General features: G+C 44.2%; 1 protein-coding gene across 6 annotated transcripts in view; it reads left to right on the top strand.

Annotated features, from left to right (window-relative positions):
• FLRT2 (fibronectin leucine rich transmembrane protein 2) overlaps window positions 1-22194 on the top strand; it is a 96208-nt gene that overhangs the window by 14080 nt on the left and 59934 nt on the right. For 2 of the 6 annotated variants that reach the window (XM_082232967.1, XM_082232968.1), the window contains exon 2: window positions 11647-11716. The exons of 3 other annotated variants lie outside the window; for them this stretch is intronic. The gene's annotated coding sequence lies outside the window, so the exon portion shown is untranslated. Of the gene's footprint in view, window positions 1-11646; window positions 11717-20062; window positions 20085-22194 lie in introns of those variants that run through there. One more of the 6 variants, XM_082232971.1, reaches the window with a different exon arrangement.

The following is a 22194-nucleotide window of genomic DNA, read 5'->3' as shown; positions in this document are numbered from 1 at the left end:
TCTTGACAGGGAAGTTTAGGACTAGCACCAGGAGTGGCTGCTAATAGACATATCACGCCCGTGTCCCTGGAGATTTTTGCCCTTTGAATATTTCTGTACAGTGGGATCCTAGGTATGCCTCTGAATGTAGCTGCAAACTGTCCACTGGCTATTATATGATACACTGATGAAAAAGGTCAGAGCCCAGAATGGAAACTAAATCCAGGACCTTATTGGGAGAGAAATGGGTTAATGCTGCCAGGAGTTCCACTCCCAACAGCAGCTGGTGGTGCATGTCATTCTCATAAGCAGAAACAAATGGGCAATGGTAGATAGCAGGGAAGGAAATGTTCCATTCCTTAACTGTAGCATTAAAAGGGTTTGTATGCACTGTGTATTTTTGACATAAATGGGATGGGAAAGCATTTCCATTAACAGGAGAGCGACCAATAATACACATGTTGGCGATATCTCTCTCAGTATAGCACAGATGCTGCAGAACTCTTGATTCTATCTTCTTAATTGTAGGTGTTTACAGTGTGCTAAAGTTACAGTTCTTTAATTAAAAGCTAAAGTGTTTGCATTTTTGTTTTGCATTAGAAAGTAACCCAGCACAGTGGCCTGGTTCACCCACATATAAACATTGATGCAGACCCTCTAAGTGTCCCTATTTTCCAGGGACAGTCCTGGATTTATAGAAGTCATCCCGGTTTCTGATTTGATCCTGGAATGTCCTGCTTTTCCTTAGGATGTCCCTATTTTCAGCAGAGAAATGCTGGAGGGTATGGAGGGTACGGAGTTATGTGACCCCCGAGCCAAGGAGATAAGTAACAAAATAACCTTTAGAAGACATCTCAAGGCACCTCTGTATAGGGATTTTTTTAAAAAAATGTTTAATGTTTTACTAGGTTTTTGTATACGTTGGAAGCCACCCAGAGTAACTGGGGCAATCCAGTCAGATGGGCAAGGTATATAATAATCATAACAACAACAATAAAAAAAAAGAATAGGACATCACTATTTTCATTGGAGAAATGTTGGAGGATATGTTGATGAGGAATCCTCTGTGTAATGGGGCATGTTCATTTGTGCTGCTCTTCTGCTACACACACTATAGGGAAAAAGTTTCTGTGAATTGGGTACAGTACCCGCACCACAAAGTGCATGAAACATGTGCTGGGAAGTGCACTTGTGTCTGTTGTGTCATGGTGCCTACAGGATTCCTGGTCACTGGGTATGTGCATTGGCACTCGGCGCATTTTTGCCAACTAAGTCCTACCCAAATAGAAGCAGACCCATTGAAATTAATGAGCCTGAGTTAGTCGGATATGACTAACTTAGTTGGATACAACCCGGTATATACAATTATGTGTAATTGTAGAGCATGCGATATGAATCTATTTCAAGACATTGAATTAAAAAAACAGAGGCTGGCAACCTTAAGCTCATTCTGTTTTGCATAATGGCATCTGGGAAGTGTAGCCTGCTGGCTCTTTTCTTCCAGCCAAGACAGTAAAATACATTTAATTGGAATGCAGTTTAATAATGGAATGATACTCACCAAGGTTGGATTCTTCTTTTCCAATGGTAGGGCCTTCTTCTTACCAGGCTTTCAGGGATCCGTCTCTGAAATTCAGATGAGAGTTAACACAAACAGAAAGGAGATATTTGCAGAGTAAATATATCCAAAAGACTGAAGGAATCAAGTCAGTCCACATGCTTCAGTGAAGGTAACTCCTTTTCCCCAAGTCCCAAGTTATCTGAAATGCAAGCTATTTTGACTTGGTACATATGGTGCATCTGAAGAAAACCCATGATGATCTGAGTCAAATTCCCTTGATGCTCCTGAGAATGAGGAGGAAACTGAGAACATTTAACAACTGGGAGATGTGGTTGATGGTCCACAATTTTATCAAACAATAATATTTAAAAATTATGTGGAAAGAGATGACATACTTTGATGTCTCATTTCCTTTTAAAGTTAGAAGCAGAGAAAGTTGGTGGCTCTTTTTTTTAAAAAAAAGCTGTTTCAATTGTTTTTTCACTACTTCCCATATAGTTTCCAGAATAATCAGAGGTCTGTGGAGTGGCCTTTCCTGCCTAGAACAAAAGGAATACAGTCATGTAAAAACAAAAAGCAACAACAAAATGCTTCCAATTTTCTGTAATAACATCTCTCTGTTTGGCAGGCTCTTGGGAAGTGAAGCGGCAAACTCCAGAACTGGAAGTGCAAGGTTTTTTTTGTAGTCTTAGCCTGAGCAGCTGAAATCTGAGCATTTCTGGGCATTATAAGGAAAGAGTAAGAACACTGCAAGAGAGAGAGAGAGAGATGTGCACCCTCTTTTCACACTTCTGGTGTAAATATCTGTGACAGTGACTGGCGCATCTTTTTGGCAGTGAAATGCACTGAGCTGCTATAGATGCACAGGCAAGATGTGCGAGTCACTTCCCCGTTCTCTTTGCAAGTTTCGTTGTAACATATGAACTTAGCTACTCTCTTTTAGGGATATAATGCAAAGATGGACATTGAATTTGGTCTGAGGGTGGTAGTGGAACTGTGAGGGGGTTCCTGGAACAACTCTGCTTTCTAGAACATGTTTCCACTCTGTTGGAGGCATGACAATCTCTCTCTCTCTCACACACACACACCCGACTGAATTGCAAATTGTGTGTCCCTGCACAAAGGCAGAGATGTTAACATCACAAGAAAGCTATCAAATCACAAGACTCCACTGTTTGCAATAAGGGTGTGACGAATACATGGATCCTTGACAAATTGACTACATGGAACTGGCCTTTGTAGCACTTTTGTTTCACTCCCTTGAAAAGTAATGCCTGATGATCTGTATCCACCCTACGATAAACATTGGACATATCCCCTTATCTTGGTCTTTTAATGCCTCCCAGTTTATAAGCTCTTATCAGCCTGAATGCCTTTCCTGGGATGTAATCCACGTTGGAGTTAATGTCTGATTTCTATTAAATGATTAGGGTGATGATGAATGAAAAAAGCATATAAAGCATTGCTGTTTGGCCCTCTGAAATGATTTTTCTTGATCACACACTTGCAAGGAGCCAAGCAAATATATTAATGCTCCAATTTAGTAGTGCAATTTAGTAGTGTTCCAATTTAGTAGTGAAAGCTCCCAATGAAAGCTGCAAAGGGTATCTTGAAACAGATTGTTTTCTAGTGCAGATAACAGGATAGATATGCACAGTGAATTGCTAAATTATTTGCATCAGATCAGCCTGTGCCCACTGGTACCTCTTGCAGTATCTGTTGCCAGAGTGCAAGTCTGCCCTCTTCTTTTCAATTCACTCCTTTCACTTTCTTAAGGCTGATCTACAGGTCACCAGTAAACTGTTAAGACATCTCTTTGCTCGTAATAGTCTGTTTTTATTTGAGAAATTACTTTCGCCATTTGATGAAATTAATTTCAGTAACTTCCCCTCGCAGAAGTCGCGTATAACACAATCACAGTCTTTGCTCAGGGTGAAAAGTGTCTACTATTACTGCTTGGAAAATAGCTAAGCAATAAAAGGACACAGAGGACATCTCTCTTCTTAAAAATAACACCCTAGATGCCTTGGAGCAGGCTTGCAAGGATAGATCCCCCCACACCATTTGCAGATACTTTTCTCAGTTAGCATTTGCCGTGAAGCCTCAGACAACACTGTTGATTTTAATTGCCACATCCCTGCAACCCTCTAACCAAAATAATTCTGTGTATACAATAGCATCTCTAGAGAAGGAATATATAAATGTCAAAAGCTAAGCTCTACACTCTGCACAGAGGACCTTTATAAATCCGGAATAAATGAGGTGTTTAGAATTGCTGCCAGCAGCCCTGGCAAGGGGGATGGGAAGAGGAAAAAAGAGAGAGAGAAAAGTCTGTTGATCTGCCCAGATTCTGTTTTTCTTGCAGAAATTTCTTATCAGCAGATGCACACGCATCCTACATGATGCAATTGTGGATCTACCGATAAGGGAATAGTTTGACTAAATGTAGATGGATTGGACCAGTTATTTGGCCGAGTGTTACGATGTGAAACAGCTGAGTCCAGAGCGTCTGTGCATTTTCGGCAGCCAGCCGAAGGATAAGTAAGGAGTTGTCTTGCTGGAATTGTTTGGCATGGGTTCTTTGCCCTTCATTTGTCCAGCGTTGTAAGTGTATAAATCAGTTTGTATGGGCCATGATGACTCCAAGATTCACAGCCACTCATCTCTCTGTGACATTGATGGAATCTTTATTGGATCAAATGCATTGGAATTCTAATTATGACTCTCTGCTCTTTAGTGTTCCCCTCCAGCCATCAATATCTCGTAAACAATCATATTTTACAAGCTTCAGGAAGATAGTTTAGGCAGATGTGTGCTGACTAGGACAAGGCACTAACCAAATCACAGCAAAGGGATCATATTCCTCACTTTCAGTGATTGAAGTGAAATCAGAAGGAACTGAAAATGGTACAGTCATTGTCCTCTTTAACAGGGAGGGGGAGATGGAAAGAAAATAAGTAGCCCTTTGGAAACCCTGTTGAATTGTCACAAAGTTACATGAACATTGACATATATCATCATTCAATATACAGCAATTTTAAAAAATGATAACGTGATGTACTTTGCCATTTCATAGGGTATATGCTTATTGTCAGAGATGGCTAGCCTGTGGCTTTCCATATGTCGTTGGACTAAAACTCATATCAAGCGCAGCCAGTGGTCAAGGGTTATTGCTGAATCTAGTCTTTGTTCAGGATGGAAGATAGCAGATCCTAATTTATGGTTCTTCTCTAAGGACCTTGCTACCAACTACCATTCAGGAAACTACCAATGTGTAGCTGTAGGAGAATTCACCTTTCCAGTACAGGTAGTTCGACCAAGCAAAGAAAACTTTATATCTAGAGTAAAGAAGCATGAAGCTTGTTTTTTCCTGCTCTAGGGCTCAAAGCAATGGTTTCAAAGTTACAAGAAAAGAAATTCCAAGTAAACATACGGAAGAACTTTCTGGCAGTAAGAGCTGCTCAACAATGGAACCATCTCTCTCGGGAAGTTGTGGACTCTCCTTCCTCAGAGGTTTTAAAGCAGAGGTTGGATGGCCAATTGACATGGATGCTTTAGCTGAGATTCCTGCATTGCAGGGGGTTGGACTAGATGACCCTTGATTCTCTGAAGCTCTTGCTCAGATGAGGTGATAGTGGAGGCTCAGTTGTCAGAGACAGAAGGAAGTTAGGCTTGTGAAGGATCTATCACTGGATTTATAACACTTGGTAACTACCCAGGTATAACAGTCTAGGAAAATAGGCACTCCATTATTTTGACTGACCTGCAGGCTAGAGAAGTCTATAATTGCTATTATTCCTTCCAAGGAAAGAATTCAGCATAAATTTATGCAACATTATGGAAGTTGTTGTTCAACAATTTCTGGAGGTCTTTGAGTTAGCCATCCCTGATGTAGAGCCATCACAAGGTTGTTGTTGTTTAGTCATTTAGTTGTGTCCGACTCTTCGTGACCCCATGGACCAGAGCACGCCAGGCACTCCTGTCTTCATCACAAGATTACTTACTGCTAAAAAAAAACTCTTTATTCAGAATCCCATTTACATCTATCATCATGGTGGTCTGGTGTATTTCAACATAGTTGGCTATTATGAAGTAAAGCACAGGAGCATTAGAAGCTGCCTTATACCGAGAGCATCAGACCATCTAGCTCACTATGGTCTACACTGACTAGAATTGGCTCTCTAGGGTTTTGGAACTCCCTTGCCCTACCCGGAGATACCAAGGATTGAACTAGGAACTTTGCATGCAAAGTATCTGCTCTACCACTGAGGTATACCTGTGGCCAAAGGCCAAATAAATCTAGAGCATCCTGAGAGGTGAAGGTAGGAAGACTCAACTCCTGGTAGTCCCCACTGGTCCATCCAGAGAGGGAACTAGTTAATGAGGCTCTGGCCAAGAACATGTAACACCACCACCACCAACAACAACAATAATTTATTATTTATACCCTGCCAATCTGTCTGGGTTTCCCCAGTCACTCTGTGTGGCTCCCAACAGAATATTAAAAACATGATAAAATATCAGACTTTAAAAGTTTCCCTAAACAGGGTTGCCTTCAGATGTCTTTTAAAAGTCAGATAGTTGTTTATTTCATTGACATCCAATGGAAGGGTGTTCCACAGAGTGGGTGCCACTACCAAGAAGGCTCTCTACCTAGTTCCCTGTAGCTTGACCTCTCGCAGTGAGGGAACTGCCAGAAGGCCCTCGGAGCTGGATCTCAGTGTCCGGGCTGAACGCTGGGGGTGGAGATGCTCCTTCAGGTATACATCTAACTTCTTTTGTCCTATCAGACTGATGCACAATTCTGAAGGCATTGGGATTTATTTATTTTTTAGCCAGGGTGTTAATAAAAGGGTCTGATTTATAAAACCTACCGTAAGAATGTAAGAAAAGCCTGCTGGATCAGGCCAATGATCTAGTCCAGCTGTGGAGACAGAGCACAGCCATTGTGGCTAGTAGTCATTCATAGCCTCTCTTCCACGAATTTGTCCACTGCTCTTTTGAAGAAGGTGAAAAGTGTGAGACCTCTTAGACTGAATCTAAACTGAAAATAAATATGGAGAGATCATATATATATATGCTTTCGTAGATTTTCACGGGTACAGGAATGCAGGTTTTGGTGTCTTCGGGTGTCTTCCCGTGTAAGAGTCGGGGTGTCTGGGCGACGTTTCGACGAGGTCTCACTCGTCATCTTCAGGCTGGTGCTTTCGGCTTCTTGTTACGGGAGCGCCCCTCCCCGGCCCCGATCCCGCGGGGATCTGCTGCCTGCGAGGACGCCCAGCCGCGGGATCGGGGCCGGGGAGGGGCGCTCCCGTAACAAGAAGCCGAAAGCACCAGCCTGAAGATGACGAGTGAGACCTCGTCGAAACGTCGCCCAGACACCCCGACTCTTACACGGGAAGACACCCGAAGACACCAAAACCTACATATATATATATATACACACACACACACACACACACACACACACACCAATGTTGGATAGTGGGAAATAGTTTCACTCATAAACAAGTGCACCAAGGGTTCATGACAGTGATTAAGACAAATGAGCCAGATACTTTGTGTGGGCCACTGGAATCTGCTGCCAAAGAATTTTTGAAACATTCACTTCCAAAGCATTTTTCCTGTCAGCCCATAAAAAGAATTATGTTCATGTGTAAATTTGTAAATGTGTAAATTATGTTCATGTCATAAATTTACACATTTTTGTTGTCCCGCAACATCTTACTCTGGCAACCCAAAATATTCTAGGTCCTGATATTTAATACAGACAACAGAAATGTTAAGATCTGAAGTCAATCAGAGTATGGCAGGCTACTTTGATATCAAAACTGATATCAGTTAAGCAAGCCTGCCTAAATATGGGGTGCTCGTTCTGTACCTATTAATCACAGGTACATACAGTGAGAAAATATATCCTGTAGCTATTAAAGAGATGCAGTTCCTACATCGTCACACAGACCATTACCGAGTCGAAGTAGCCACATCTGGTACCCTCCAGATGTTCATAGAATCATGGAATTGTAGGGTTAGAAGGGACCCTGTGGGTCATCTGGTCCAACCCCCTACAATACAGGAACCAGCAACTATGTTGTTGGACTCCAACTCCAATCTGTCCAAGACAGCATAGCCAATGGCCAGGGATGAATGGGGATTGTAGTCCAGCAACATGTGGGATGGACTACCGCTTGGTCTGGGTGTTTTTGCTCTAAGAATCTGAGAATTTGTTTTGTACAAGTTTCTGAGTATCCAGCATGGGCGTCTGCAGCCCTTGTGGTCTTTTCATAGCATTGTGTCTTTTACGTGACATAATGGAGATTTCCACCAAGACAGGAAGAGATTTCACAAGGGGGACTCATAATGGAAATAACTTGTAATGCGTAATGATTGCTTTCACTTTGTAAGTGATTTTTTGAAAAGGAAGTTAATCATCCTGGTGGTGGTGCTGTTAAACACTTCTCTAGAATTCTCTAGTATTCATGAGCATATCTGTGCTGTCATGGTAGATCTAACCTTTTGGCTGGTCTTATGGCATTCTCATTCTGTATGATCTACTTGATTCCTTGGTATGGGGGGATATTCAGTATATTGTATTCTTACATGGCATGCAAGGAAATGATGGTCTTGAGGTTGACAGGGAATGAATCTGAAACGTCTGCCACAATCAATTTTATCTATTGCATTACACAACTTTTTCAGTCCTTTTCTTTTTGTAGAACATAGATTTCATGGGGAATAATAGAAAATGTTCTTCTGCAATTGCTGTGAATCACTCAAGGTGGTGTTGTGGTTCTCCCCTCATTCCATTGATCCTTAAAAGAATCTTGTAGGTTAGAATAGGCTTTCTCAACCTTGTAGTTCAAGAACATCTGGGGACCCAACTCCCATCATCCCTGACCACTGGCCATGCTGGCCAGGTATGATGGGAGTTGTTGTCTAACAACATCTAGGAACCCAAGGTTGAGAAAGGTTGGGTTAGACAAAAATAGCAATGGTCAAAAGCCATTCAGTAAGTTGCTGAGTGGAGATTTAAATCAGTGCTTATCCAGTCATAATCCAACATGCTAAGCATTTAACAACACTACACTATTTTTGTGGCAGTGGGAGGAGAAGCATTATTTTGCTGTACTGCTTGTGTTCCGCATGATTGTACAAATATTTTTTTGTGATTGAAACTCACTGTGAGAGAAATGAATTCATTTGAAACAGCTGTATCTGTGATGCTGTAATTCAGTGAGAAAGGGTGAGAAAGTGACAGCTCTCAAAAAATCTTTACTTGAAAGTTGTTGTAAGTGACTACCTCAGTGTCAGTTTCCAGTTTGATATGTGGAGACTATTATATAGGCTTGGGGGAGCAATTAGATTCAGTTCAAATTCAAAGGCAAATCTTAATAATTTGCAATTTCTGAAACACTGTGCAAACCGAATCACACTCACCCTTAGAAAGGAACACCTCTCTGAATTTTGCAGTGCATGTCTCCAATAAAATGCATTACAAAATGCATATACTAGTGAAAATAATTCACCTAAAGGATTGCATTAGGAACATATAAATATTAGGGAAAACATGCTTTGTAAAAACTGCCTACTAAGCGTGTGTGTTAGAAGACATTTGCACTAAAACGCTGGTGAATCTTCATGAGGACTTTTTGAAAAATAAAAAATCACAAACTGGTGTGGAAATGTAGAGTGCAGAATTTAAAATTGGGTTAAAAAACGAGCAAGTGGGAGAAACCAAAATCGACAGATTTGCCCTTAGAAATTGATGGATCCCTAATTTCCCCCTGGCTTATAAGAATGTTTTGCTGTAACTGCCTTTTGCCCCTCTTAACCTGCAACATAGGGAAACTTAACATTGCAGGATGATTTTCTTAAGCCACTCAGAGATGTAGCTCTCCTTCCTGCACCATGGACATAATATACATACAGTGGTACCTCAGGTTACATACGCTTCAGGTTACATATGCTTCAGGTTACAGACTCCGTTAACCCAGAAATAGTGCTTCAGGTTAAGAACTTTGCTTCAGGATGGGAACAGAAATTGTGCTCCGGTGGCGTGGCAGAAGCAGGAGGCCCCATTAGCTACAGTGGTGCTTCAGGTTAAGAACAATTTCAGGTTAAGTACAGACCTCCGGAACGAATTACCGTATTTTTTGCTCTATAAGGCTCACTTTCCCCCTCCTAAAAAGTAAGGGGAAATGTTTGTGCGTCTTATGGAGCAAATGCAGGCTGCACAGCTATCCCAGAAGCCAGAACAGCAAGAGGGATTGCTGCTTTCACTGCACAGCAATCCCTCTTGCTCTTCTGGCTTCTGAGATTCAGAATATTTTTTTTCTTGTTTTCCTCCACCAAAAACTAGGTGTGTCTTGTGGTCTGGTGCGTCTTATAGAGTGAAAAATACAGTAAGTACTTAACCCGAGGTACCACTGTATTTTATATTCTCATATAAAGAGCTTTTTTCTCTACACACAAAAATAGGAACTGCTCTCATCACCTGCCATCCCTAAACACAGTAAGACCTGTGTTTGAACTTGTGCCAACTCCTGTTTTTGCCTCTACTTCCCCCCCCTTGGTGGCAGGGAGGTGGGGAAGTGGAATGATGACACTCTGCTCCAGAAGCACAGCTATGCTCATGGCTTGCCTTTCCCCACTGCCTCTTATGAGCAGCTGCCACTTTCACTTCTCTGACTGGAATGCAACATGATGTCAAAGGGAACTAGGAAGTCCCGTCTCAGACAAAAGAATTGTAAGACTAGAACTTGTTTATGTCTGTGGTTGTGCCATGATGAGTAATACATTTTCCCCAACCTCAACACTCCGAACATATTTGGAATTTTTTAAAAAAATCAGTGCATGCAGATATGGATATATTTATCCGTTTATTTCCACACGCAACACAAAAAAGAGAGGGGCGCAAATGCTCAAGGTCACCTCTGTTGCTTGGCAATGCTCTGTCATGCAACAACTTCCTTTGTATTTGTTTTTAATCTTCTTTCTTCACTCTCAGGAGCCAATGCCACTCTAGCAGAAAGAGAGATATTTCTTAGAGTGCTTCCTGGTGAAATAATTGTACATAAATCAAGGTGCCATTTTTCCTTCATCTGGGGAAAGGGTGGCCGGGAGAAGCACACAAGCTGACCCAGCTATTTCAGGCAACCTTTTCCATTTTAGAGATCCAAAGCAGGTATCACAACAATGGTGAACATTCAAATTCTCAAATTTCAGTGGAGCCCTCATGCTGAATTTAAGCACCCCTTGCTTCTGGCACTGCACATTATTGTGCTCCCCCACTCACTGCAGTGTGGTGCCCAGTGTGGCCAAACAGGTCACACTACCCTAAATCCACTTCTGCTCACAAATGTGAAGGAAGAAATGAAACAAAGCACAGAACAGTTTTCTGGAGTAGCTCTCCAAATTCCATATATGGTGTTGCTTATTTTGCATATGATTTGGCACAGTTTCCAGGTAAGGATTGACAAGTTCCCCATGTTAGAGAGCCACGTCAGCTTTTGAAGTCAATGATAGGGAGAAGGCAGAGATGATTCGTAATCCACATACCACATTTGATGCACTAAAAAGTGGGCTTTTTCTGGGCACTTGCAGTTGCTGGCTGTTCCCTCAGGAGACAGTATAGCCTTCTACTGGGGAGGCCAGGGCTTAAATCGTTGCTCATCCATGGATGGGCTTGAGGCCTTGTTATGAGCATTAGGGGAACATACCTGCCACCTTCATCTTCCTAATGGAAGGACAGGATTTCTTTATTCTTTTTTGTTTAAAGGGTGCTTGTGGTGAGCAAAACAGAGGAGAAGGAAAAGAAGAAGAAGACGACAGGGGTGTTGCTTGTTCTCATCAAAGATCCAGCAAAGGAGTCTCTGTCAAATCTCACAAGTTGGGATGGGAATTCTCGGCAGCCAGAGGCCCATGTTCTAACAAGACTCGCTTGCATGGGTACACTTTGCTACTGAAACGCTTAGCTGAGAGCATCTGCTTTGCTGGAGCCGCATGACGACATGTTCAAATATTTGCTTGTGGTTGCCAGCCCATGCTTTTCTAAGCAATCCCACAAAAGATGAAAAGATTTTGTTTTGTTTTCATTTTGTCATTAGGGAATCAGATCTAGACTCTGCGGCAGCATCACACACCCAAGATAATGCAGTGCCTCTGTGGCAGACCCAGGTAATGATGGATTCAAATCTCCTCGATTCCACTTGCGTGCTCTAACCTGAAGACTGTCTGTCATTACAAATTACATTAAATTGTGCAGGTGTGGGAGCATTAAATCTCCTGCTGTTTTTACGATGGCCTTGTTCGCTGATACTAGTTACTAATCCAGATTTGTTTGAGTTAGTCCATCCGAGTTTATAGGCCAGACAAAGAGCGGTATGAAGAACGAGTTTGCTTCTATCCTGTGTGAAGGGTGATACTTAAAGCTCTCCAGTGTGTCTTGACCTTTGTCCAGACCTTTGTATGGGGTGGAAGCTGTATGGAGTGGAGACTGAAGGCATGTAATGATTTTCTTAAAGTGTTAGGAAACTACCTTATACTGAGTCATACAAGTGCACCATCTAGCCCAGTATTGTCTAGCAGCAGCTCTCTAGAGTTTAAAGGCAAGATTTTCCCCCAAAGCCCTAACTGGAGATGCTGGGCATTGAACCGGAGACCTTCTGCATGCAAAGCAGATGCTCTACCACTTCCCTTCCCTTTCCTTTCCTTCCAACCTAATCTCCAGTGTAGAATTGTCATTCTGTTTGCCAGTTGTTTTCAAAATAGATTGATGATGCTTGCAGTGGTGCCCACCTGTTGGTCACTGTTGCCTGTAGCAAGGGGAAGAAGTGTATGAAGACAAGACAAACATGTTTGAAAGGAGAAAAGGCTTAAAATGCCCCCACTCTTGAGATTTAACACTTTCCCCTAGAGACCACCCTGAGAAAGAGGCTGAAGCCCTGAGATTCCAGGTCCTGGCAGCCTGGCGCGACCCTGGCAGCAGTAGACTGTTCCTGTCCACAAAGCCGTCACTCAGAGCATCACTCATATTGCCACTCTGTCCACAGATTGTTCAAGACACTTTGGTTACTGAGGCGTATATGATGCCCCTCAGATGCTACAGTTCATGATTATCTGCTGCCCTTTTAGGGTCACCCCAAACCTGCTGACTGAGCAGATCTTTCCCAATGGTAAGGCTGGCTCTGTAGTTGTATTGTTCTTTGCTTAGCTGTCCTTTATAACTTTATATTATTCACTTTTGTTCATTTGCTGTTGAAATCATTTTTACTCTTCTGCATCTGTACCTAAAATGGTTTTGAGGCGGTTTACAACATATTTTAAACTATGCGTTAAAAACCCCTGTAAAATGGCAATAAAGCTCAAGCAACCATATGCTGCAGGCAGAGGTAAAAACAAATCAATCACCCAATGCTTAGGGGAAGAAAACGGTCTTTTGAAGCCTAAAAGGTAATAAACCAGGTTCCAGTGGAATGTCTCTGGGCAGGAAATTCAATACCTGAGGACTATTGCAGAGAGAGTTTTAGCCTGGCCCTAGTCAACACCTGCCTAACTTCCAAATCTTTGGTCACCTAGAGAATACCCTCCAACATTTTTCCAGTGTAAATAGGGATGTCCCATTCCATAATGATAATTTTACTATTTATACCCCACACATCTTACTGGGTTGCCCCAGCCACTCTGGGCAGCTTCCAACATATATAAAAACATAATAAAACATTAAACATTAAAAAACTTCCCTATACAGGGTATGCCTTCAGATGGCTCAGGGGTCAGATAACTCCATACCCTCTCCAATGAAAATAGGGACATCCTAAGGAAAAGTGGGACATTCCGGGATCAAATCAGAAACTGGGACGGCTTCTCTAAATCAGGGACATCACTGGAAAATAGGGACACTTGGAGGGTCTGCTAGAGCAGGGCATTTGAAGATGATCGTAGCAGCCAGACAGGCTCAAATGGATTCTTCAGTTATATTGGTCTCAAGTCATTCAGGCTTTATGGGTCAAAACCAGCAGTTTGAACTGTGCCTGGAACAAATTATGCCTGTGAAGAATTTTGATGATCGGTAAGTCCCAGTTAACAGCCTGGATACAATGTACTGACTTCATTAAAGTTTCCAGACAGTCTTCCAGGGCAACCTCATATCCAACACATTGCAGTAGTCCAACCAGCATTTTGCCAGAGCACAGATACACATGGCAAGGCAATGTCACTTGCTATGTGTTTTTCATAGCATTCTTTTGTGTTGTGTGTTCACTGTCTGAAGGCACATGATGCGGCTGCTTTGCTGGAGCTAAGTAAAACCTGAGCGTTGCCAGGGTGTGGATTGTAGAGTGCCTGGATATGCTCCCTTGAATTCCATAGATATAAGTGAAATAAATAAATGTGCTATCAGTAGCTGAATTATTCAACAAAGAGGGGTGTCTATTTAACTCAAGTTTCTCTTGTGATCCTCCCCTTCCTAATCAACCTCAAGAAACTTGGCAACCAAGGTACATTCTGTGACCTTTTCCAGCTGTTCCTCAAATGCATTTGATCATCATGGACATGTAATAAGGCTATGAAAAAATTACCAGGCTAACCTTCATCTGTGTGTGTCAGAAGATTGCAGGTGTAATGGCTTTTATGGATGCTGCTGTAGACATTTGGCACTCTGCATTAAATTTCAAGTGATGGTTTTTACCGATTTAAATGCTTTCTCCTGCAAGAGGCACATGCCACAGTGCTCAGAAGGTGAAACGGTAGCTGGATCTTCTCTGCGATTCCATTGCAGTCTCTTGGAGGTGTTTGCCTAATGCAGCAGCAGGGCTAAGCAATTTGCTTTTGTTGCGGTAGAGAGAATCTAGTAATGCAGAGCAGGTATGCTGTAGTAGTTCTGTTATCAGAGTATATTAAACCTTCACACACAAACAAAGTCTTTATGGAGCTATCATATCAGAAGCTGTAATTCCCAGGATGGTTTAACAATCAATTCCTCTTCTCAAGGAGCTCTGGGAATTGTAGCTCTGTGAGAGAAACAGGAGTCTACCAGCAACTCACAGCAACTTTATCAAACTGGAACTCCCAGAATTCTTTGGGGGAAGCCATAATTGTTAAAACTGATATCACAGAGCTTTAAATGTTCGGTGTGAATGTGGCCATAGTGTAGTGGGACTCAAAATCTCACATCTAAGAACTCAAGATGGATTGTTGCGTGGCAAGTTCCCTCCCCCAATGAAATGAAGACACAGGACACGTTAGTTAAGGTTAATGGGCGTAAATGGCCACAACTTTATTGATTACAGAATTGAAGGTATTGGCCCTAGGCATTGGCTCCTATGACTACCCGGCATGGGAACCGGGAAGGGTTGAACACAAACCGTGGGGGTGTCCTGCTGGAGTACGCCAGCTAGGACCCCCACGGGTGTCACCGCTCGTGGGCGTGCCGGCGGCCCTCACCTTACTAGGTCTCGGACAAGGCAAACGCCCCCGGAGTCCTCTACCGGACTACCCTTTTCTCGGGGGAAGGTGATGGCGTGTCCTTCCCCCCCATCCATTTGCATAACAATAGACCCCTGCCAATGCCTAACCGCCAAAACCGTGAAAGTTGTGACGATTTGCTACGAGGTAGGCGAAAAAACCAAAAGGCTGCAAAGTCGCCAACTTGGAAAAATTCCTACCAGGCCCCTTGCGGCGACCAACCGAAGTCCATAGCAAGGTCAAGACTGCCTGACCTAAGGGTGGGTGGGCTGGGAAAAACTTCTCTGCTGCCGAGGGGGAAGAGGGAGATCCCGGGGCGTGCCTGGCCTTAAATAGCCCAGGCCACGCCTCCCCGGCCCGCCTATTGGCGGGCAGGGGGAAGGCGGAGAGGCACGCCCCCGGGGATTCCCTGGCTCTCGCGGGGCTAAACTCCAGCCCCGCGCTTGTGGGAGGGGCCAGCCCGCAACACCCTCTCCTCCCGAGACTCGGAAATGGCTTTGCGTGGCAAGTTCCCTCCCCCAATGAAATGAAGACACAGGACACGTTAGTTAAGGTTAATGGGCGTAAATGGCCACAACTTTATTGATTACAGAATTGAAGGTATTGGCCCTAGGCATTGGCTCCTATGACTACCCGGCATGGGAACCGGGAAGGGTTGAACACAAACCGTGGGGGTGTCCTGCTGGAGTACGCCAGCTAGGACCCCCACGGGTGTCACCGCTCGTGGGCGTGCCGGCGGCCCTCACCTTACTAGGTCTCGGACAAGGCAAACGCCCCCGGAGTCCTCTACCGGACTACCCTTTTCTCGGGGGAAGGTGATGGCGTGTCCTTCCCCCCCATCCATTTGCATAACAATAGACCCCTGCCAATGCCTAACCGCCACTCGAGCAAAGCTCGCCGCCAATACCTTCAGGCCTGTAACCAACCCCTAATCCCTAATATGATATCTCTCAACCATATATCATTCCCGGCATCGGACAAATGCACGCCATCCCGCCTGTAGAGGGCCTCGTTGCTGAACTGTATGTTTGGGTGTCGGATGATGCACCCGCCCAAGGCCACCACTCTACGTTCCACTGCCCGCTCTAAATCTTTCCTTGCTTTATTCACACCCACTGGGCTCGCACAGTCCCTCCATGTCCTCCTCTCAAGCAACGAGGACCACAGTATTTTGGTGTTTGGGTACACTGTCACCAGCTCGGACAGGTCATCAAAAATGTTCCATCTGAGATCTATCGCCTTGCGGTATGCGAGGTCGTTCTCGCCCAACTGAATCACTAGTGCATCAGGAGGCCCTTCAGAGGCAGCCCTTGCCATCACTGCTGGCTTGAACTCACTCCAGCGCATCCCTCTCAGCGCTAGCCACGCCAGCTCCACCTTCGCAGGCAACTTCAGATTTTGCCCTAGCCCTGTATTCATGGCCCGAATCCTGGCCCAATGAACTATACTGTGGCCCACCAACCAGATGCACACCTTTTTAGATCCTGGAAAGCAAGCAGACAGGGAAAAGGGGTTCAGCGGCATACCTCTTAGTTATACGTTATTTCTGACATATGATTTATAAGCATTGGATCTCCATCTCCCCATTTCCTTAATCCTGTTGGTGGAGAGCCCCAGATGCACTGCGGTGGTGGCCGCCCCAATGCGGAAAGAATGTGCCGCAAACTCAGCCGCTGGTAGCCCACATGCCGCCAAAGCCATACGCATCACCCTGGTGAATTGCTGCCTGGCCAATCGCGACCCGTCTGCGTGGATCAGCAGGGGACCCGGGTTTTTTGGCCTGAGGTATAGAAAGCGTCTCGTGTCTCTTACCGGACAGGGGCCCTTGTCTTGGGCTGCTGGAAGGCGGAGAAGCGCCCCTTTACCCTGTTGGTCTGTCTTTGAGCTCCGCACCCTAACTATTAGATCCGACTGTGACAGGGTCAGGTCGCTTAACAGGATGCCCCTCTGTGTATGGTTGACCCCCCCTTCGCAGACGACCTCCCCAATACGTAGTGCACCAAAAAATGATATAGAGAACGCAGCCGAGAATAGGCGCGCTTCGTACTTAGACCAGCACACTGAGCGTAAAGCTTTGTGCATCTGTGACAAGATGTCATACGTTATAGGCCGCCTCCTATCTGCACTAGGGGGGTGCTGTCTGCGCCATCCTTCCAATGTCTTGCGTACGATAAAAGCCGCGCACGGGTCGGTCGCAAAAAAGGCTTTACAAAAGTAAGAAATCCCTGCTGACTGGATATTAAGGGTTTTAGGTGCCCTGCCTAACTCTTTCAGGTGAGCCAAGTAGTGGAGGACCTCTCTCGTTGAAGGTGTAGCGAAGGGCCTAGCGCCCGGTGTATTACTACGGAATTTTAGGAAATCGGCCCAAGCCTTCTTGTATGAACGCATTGTGGACGGAGCCACAGCACCGAATACTCCCTTCATTACTTCTCTCTCCCAAGATTCCAGAGATGCTCCGGGAAAGGCATCGATGATTGCTCCGCATCCGGCGCTAAAGAGCGAAAGCGCTCCATCTGAAAACGAGACAGAGCATCCGCGATGTCATTATTAATGCCAGGTACGAATTTGTTTTTTTGTGTTTTTTTTTTATCCCGGGGCGTGCCTGGCCTTAAATAGCCCAGGCCACGCCTCCCCGGCCCGCCTATTGGCGGGCAGGGGGAAGGCGGAGAGGCACGCCCCCGGGGATTCCCTGGCTCTCGCGGGGCTAAACTCCAGCCCCGCGCTTGTGGGAGGGGCCAGCCCGCAACACCCTCTCCTCCCGAGACTCGGAAATGGCTTTGTGAACTCCCTCTAGTAAAGTTATCTAAGGAGTCATCTTATACTACCAGTAAGTCTTAACCTGATCCAATAAGCTTTTTACTCTCTATGTTGATAGTAACTAGGCAGAGGGCCTTCTTGGTAGTGGCACCCACCCTGTGGAATTCCCTTCTATCAGATGTCTAGGTGATAAAGTATTTATATACCTCCCTCTCACAAAACACCAGGGAGGTTTACAGCAACTTATAAAAAATAACATTTAAAAGCAATATAGAACAATCATTGAAACAAGTGACTACTCAATGCCAATGTAGTCTTTGGGATGCATTTTGCTGATACAGATCAGCAGGTATCATAATTCTATAGAGTGATCATAGTTTGCTCTCCTTATAGTAAGTCCACAGAACTGGGCATCCCTTGTTTCTTTTGCTGAATACTACAAACAAATATGGGACGTGGCTAGAGCCGTGGTCTAAACCACTGAGCTTTGGGCTTGCCGATCAAAAGTTTGGCGGTTCGAATCCCCGCAACGGGGTGAGTTCCCATTGCTTGGTCCCAGCTCCTGCCAACCTAGCAGTTCGAAAGCACACCAAAAAGTGCAAGTAGATTAATAGGTACCGCACTGGCTGGAAGGCAAATTGTGTTTCCGTGTGCTGCTCTGGTGTCAGTGTTCCATTGCGCCAGAAGCGGCTTAGTCATGCTGGCCACATGACCTGGAAAAACTGTCGGTGGAGTAGACAAACGCCAGCTCCCTCAGCCTGTAAAGCGAGATGAGCGCCGCAACCCCAGAGTCGTTTGCTACTGGGCTTAACTGTCAGGTGTCCCTTTACCTTTACAAACAAATTACCCAGCCTGTTGATTTCTGCATCTCTCTCTGTCACAGGATTTGGCCAACACAGAGAGTTGCACAGAATGCAAATTGCTTTTATATGTGTACTTTCCTTTACAGCTAAATTCTTTGTACTTTCAGAGACCAGGAGTGCATTTCACTGTGCAGGCATGTGGGTTTTTGCATGCGTATATGTGAATGATTATGCGTCACACAGTGGTTTGCTGCAACAGTAAAGTGCTGTTCTTTTTGTATATGCACTTGAAATACACTCTACGCAGTGATGTGGATTAAGCACCTTGCTCATTATCTAATAATGCCTGCCTGACACAGATGGGAATCATTCTTGCGGTATAATTGAAATCCAGAGAGACTTCAGGTCCCAGTGCAGGCAGAGGGGTCACCAAGGACAGCTGCTAAGGTGTAGGGATGAAAATAGATTCGTGTGGCTCCCATGGGACTAACACCCAGAACAACCTTCACTCAACAGCAGCTTTTCAAACTGCTGAGAGTATCTTGGAGCATATAAATGGAGCACTAGAACTTTAAAGCTTCATGTTATAAAATCTGCTTAGATGCAATAGGGGAAGTGGCAATCTGTGGTTGCCAAGTGGTGAAAAGCTAGCATTCTCACATAAATCTTCCTTAATAGACTGAATCAGGCCTTGGTTCATTAGCCACACCCACACCAAGCATTTAAAGCACATGAATCCTGGGGTGTGTGGTTAAGCTCTCACAGAGCTATGATTCTCATCACGCTTCACAAACTACAGTTCCCAGGATCCTTTGGGGGCCTTTTGACCAAGAATGGAATGGGTGAAAGTCACTGTATGAAATTTTAAAGGCAAAACACTCATCTCCCACCACCTCTAGAGGAATGTGGCCTCGAGAGACAAGCAAAATATTTGTCATGAGAATGGTCAACCACGCCTTTTATTTGGAGTGGCGTTGCTGTCACCGCCCACAGATTCATAGTGCTTATAATAAAAAGTCATAGGGATGGACAAGAGGCTTGCGGGTGTACAATAAGAAGCCAGGCACAGGCTGATCTCTCCGGATAAATGTCAATATGCATTATTAAATGAAACAGTGGTTAAAATATGGACTGCTAGATGCGTTTTCCTTCTGAGGACATGGAAGGAATTGAAATGCCTTTTCAAAGCAGATGTCAATGTCTTTGCTTTTTTTGATCAATTCTTCATTGTGTGTGCATATAGTTGTAGATATCTAGTTTGAAGCATTAATTACAACACTGCTCTCTCCCCCCCACCCTCTGCCCCAACCAGCAGAGTGGAGGCAGATCACAGGATTAGAGGAGGACTTAAGACAATTTCCTGAAGTGTTCATCGGAAGGTTTTGGGCCACCTGATATCCTTTTAAATCAGGGATATGTTTCATCTTCTTTAGTGATCCTTGCAGCATCTGACGTGCTGGGTCGCCTTAAGAAATACTTTCAAAGGAGATGGGATTGCAAGATCAGTAGTCACCTTCAAAGTCAGTATTTTTTTTTTACCTCTGGCATGGAAATATTGCAGTCTTTTGAGACCTTTGTGGACTCACAACAGAGGATCCTTGTTATTTCTGTTGTGGATGTACCTATCATTCCTTTTGAAAAGAGAGGTGGAATGTGGACATGAGAATGAAAAACAGTCTAAGTTGCAGCTCATCTTATTCTGAAATGTAATTTCAAACAAATGCATAGTGGCATGAGCTGCTTTCATAGCTAATGCCACCCCCTGGTTTGAAATTCTGTACACGTATATCTCCTCCCCTTCTGCATTGAGTTTAATCTTGGTTTGTACGAGAAGGATGGTTTGAACAAATCATAGTATTCCTGGTTCTAACAAAGTTGCAAACCATGGTTTGCTATGAACTCCGAAGTAAGTTAAGAAATTACTGGGGGTTGGGGGAAGATTGAGGGATACATAACCATACTTTGGTGTACTGCTTGCATAGGCAGTGGTCTGAGACGATGAGAGGTGCACTTTGGAACATCTGGAGGGCATCAGTTTGGGGAAGACTGGTGTAATATGTATCTAAACTGGCTCTATAAGTAGTTTTTGTGTGTGTAAGAGAGAGAGAAAGAGAGAGATTAAATCAAGATAACACAGGAAGCTAGGAAAGTCATTTTTGGTTTTGAAAGAAACTTCGGGGTCATCTATAGTGCTGTTTAATGTGGACAGGTAAGTTTCCTGCACTCCTATTAATTCTCCATTATCCATATGATATTCTTCTCCAAATCACCACCTTACTACATTTCCCCTTCTTTTTGGAGAATCCCTGGTGTGAGAAAATCTGGATTGAGAGAGGGGTGAATATGGAATGCAGTGGTTTGGAGGAGAGCATCCTATGGGCAGTGAAGCTTACTATCCGCATGAAACGGCAGTACGGCTGAGCCCTCAGGCCTGAGGGTAGTCATGTTTTCAGGAAATCAGAGTTGTGTGGCAGATATTGAGAAGACTCTCCACCTTCTGTTGAGGCTCGCTGGGGCAGGTGGGAGTCAAACAACATCTGGGAAGCCATCATTCCCTGCCCGATCCCAGGGCCTTAATGCATCTTATCTTGCAGTGCCCAAGCGATCTCTGTTCTTGTCCTTTCCTTAGAACAGAAAGAGAACAGAACAGCTTAGAGTGCCACTCACTATCTCATTCCTAGTGTTCTGGCTCAGGTGGCCTCTTGTTCCTCAAATGCCACCACAGGGCTGTTCAAGAAGCACGTGCCCCATGGAGGAGCAGAGACCTGGTTTTCAAAATGTCTTCCCTCTCCATAAATTGCCTTTGCTGTTTCATTACACAGTTTTAATTTATGCTTATTGTTTTCAACAGTATTATGTAACCTGCTCCGTGAGGCTCGCTTGAAAAGCAGTACATTAATACCTTTAAAATAAATAAATAAATAATTGTGGAACAGACGACAGTTAAAGGGGAACCTCTGAAGGTCTATATTTGGCCTAGCTGAGGTGGTAGCATCTTACAGTTTTAACATCACTTTACATGATCTTGTGCATATACTGGTATTTGCAAGAATAAGTACATAAAGTTTGAAGGAGATAGACATGTCCGTAAACACCCACCCTCCCTTCTGAGGGCCTGTATGTAACCTTCAGTGAAGTAAGAATCTCACACTGAACATCACTTGAGGTTATATTTTCTCATCCCAGGCAGGCTAGCTACAGAACAGAGTGATAGTAAGGACATCTTTTCTCTCTGCTGTGTCATTGCTGTCAGCCTTGTGCATGTCTCCTTAGGAACAGAGTTTCTAAGGCAGGGATAATAGCTCCCAGTTAGGTATGTGGTCTGCAGCTCTGAGTTTTGTTTTGTGTGGGCTTTTGGTAGGATATGGTTATAAGTCTGGTCACTTTGAAGAGGTGAAATGTTCATCCATGCAGATGCCTAATGCATTCCTACTCTGCAGTTTCTGCTAAGCTAGAGAAAACAACATAACCTGTTATTCTTGTGTATGTGTGTGTTTAAAATCCTGATTATCTTTTATTCTGATCTCCTGGGAATGGTATGCTTGGCAATGGCTTCTATGGAGAACTATAAACTAAGAAGCATACCCCCTCTCCAACTTCTCTCAGCTGTGAAAATTGTACAACTCCAAT

Source organism: Podarcis vaucheri (genome assembly GCF_965113315.1).
Source record: "Podarcis vaucheri genome assembly, chromosome: 1".
Lineage (NCBI taxonomy): Eukaryota > Metazoa > Chordata > Lepidosauria > Squamata > Lacertidae > Podarcis > Podarcis vaucheri.
This window is presented reverse-complemented; position numbering and strand designations above follow the sequence as displayed.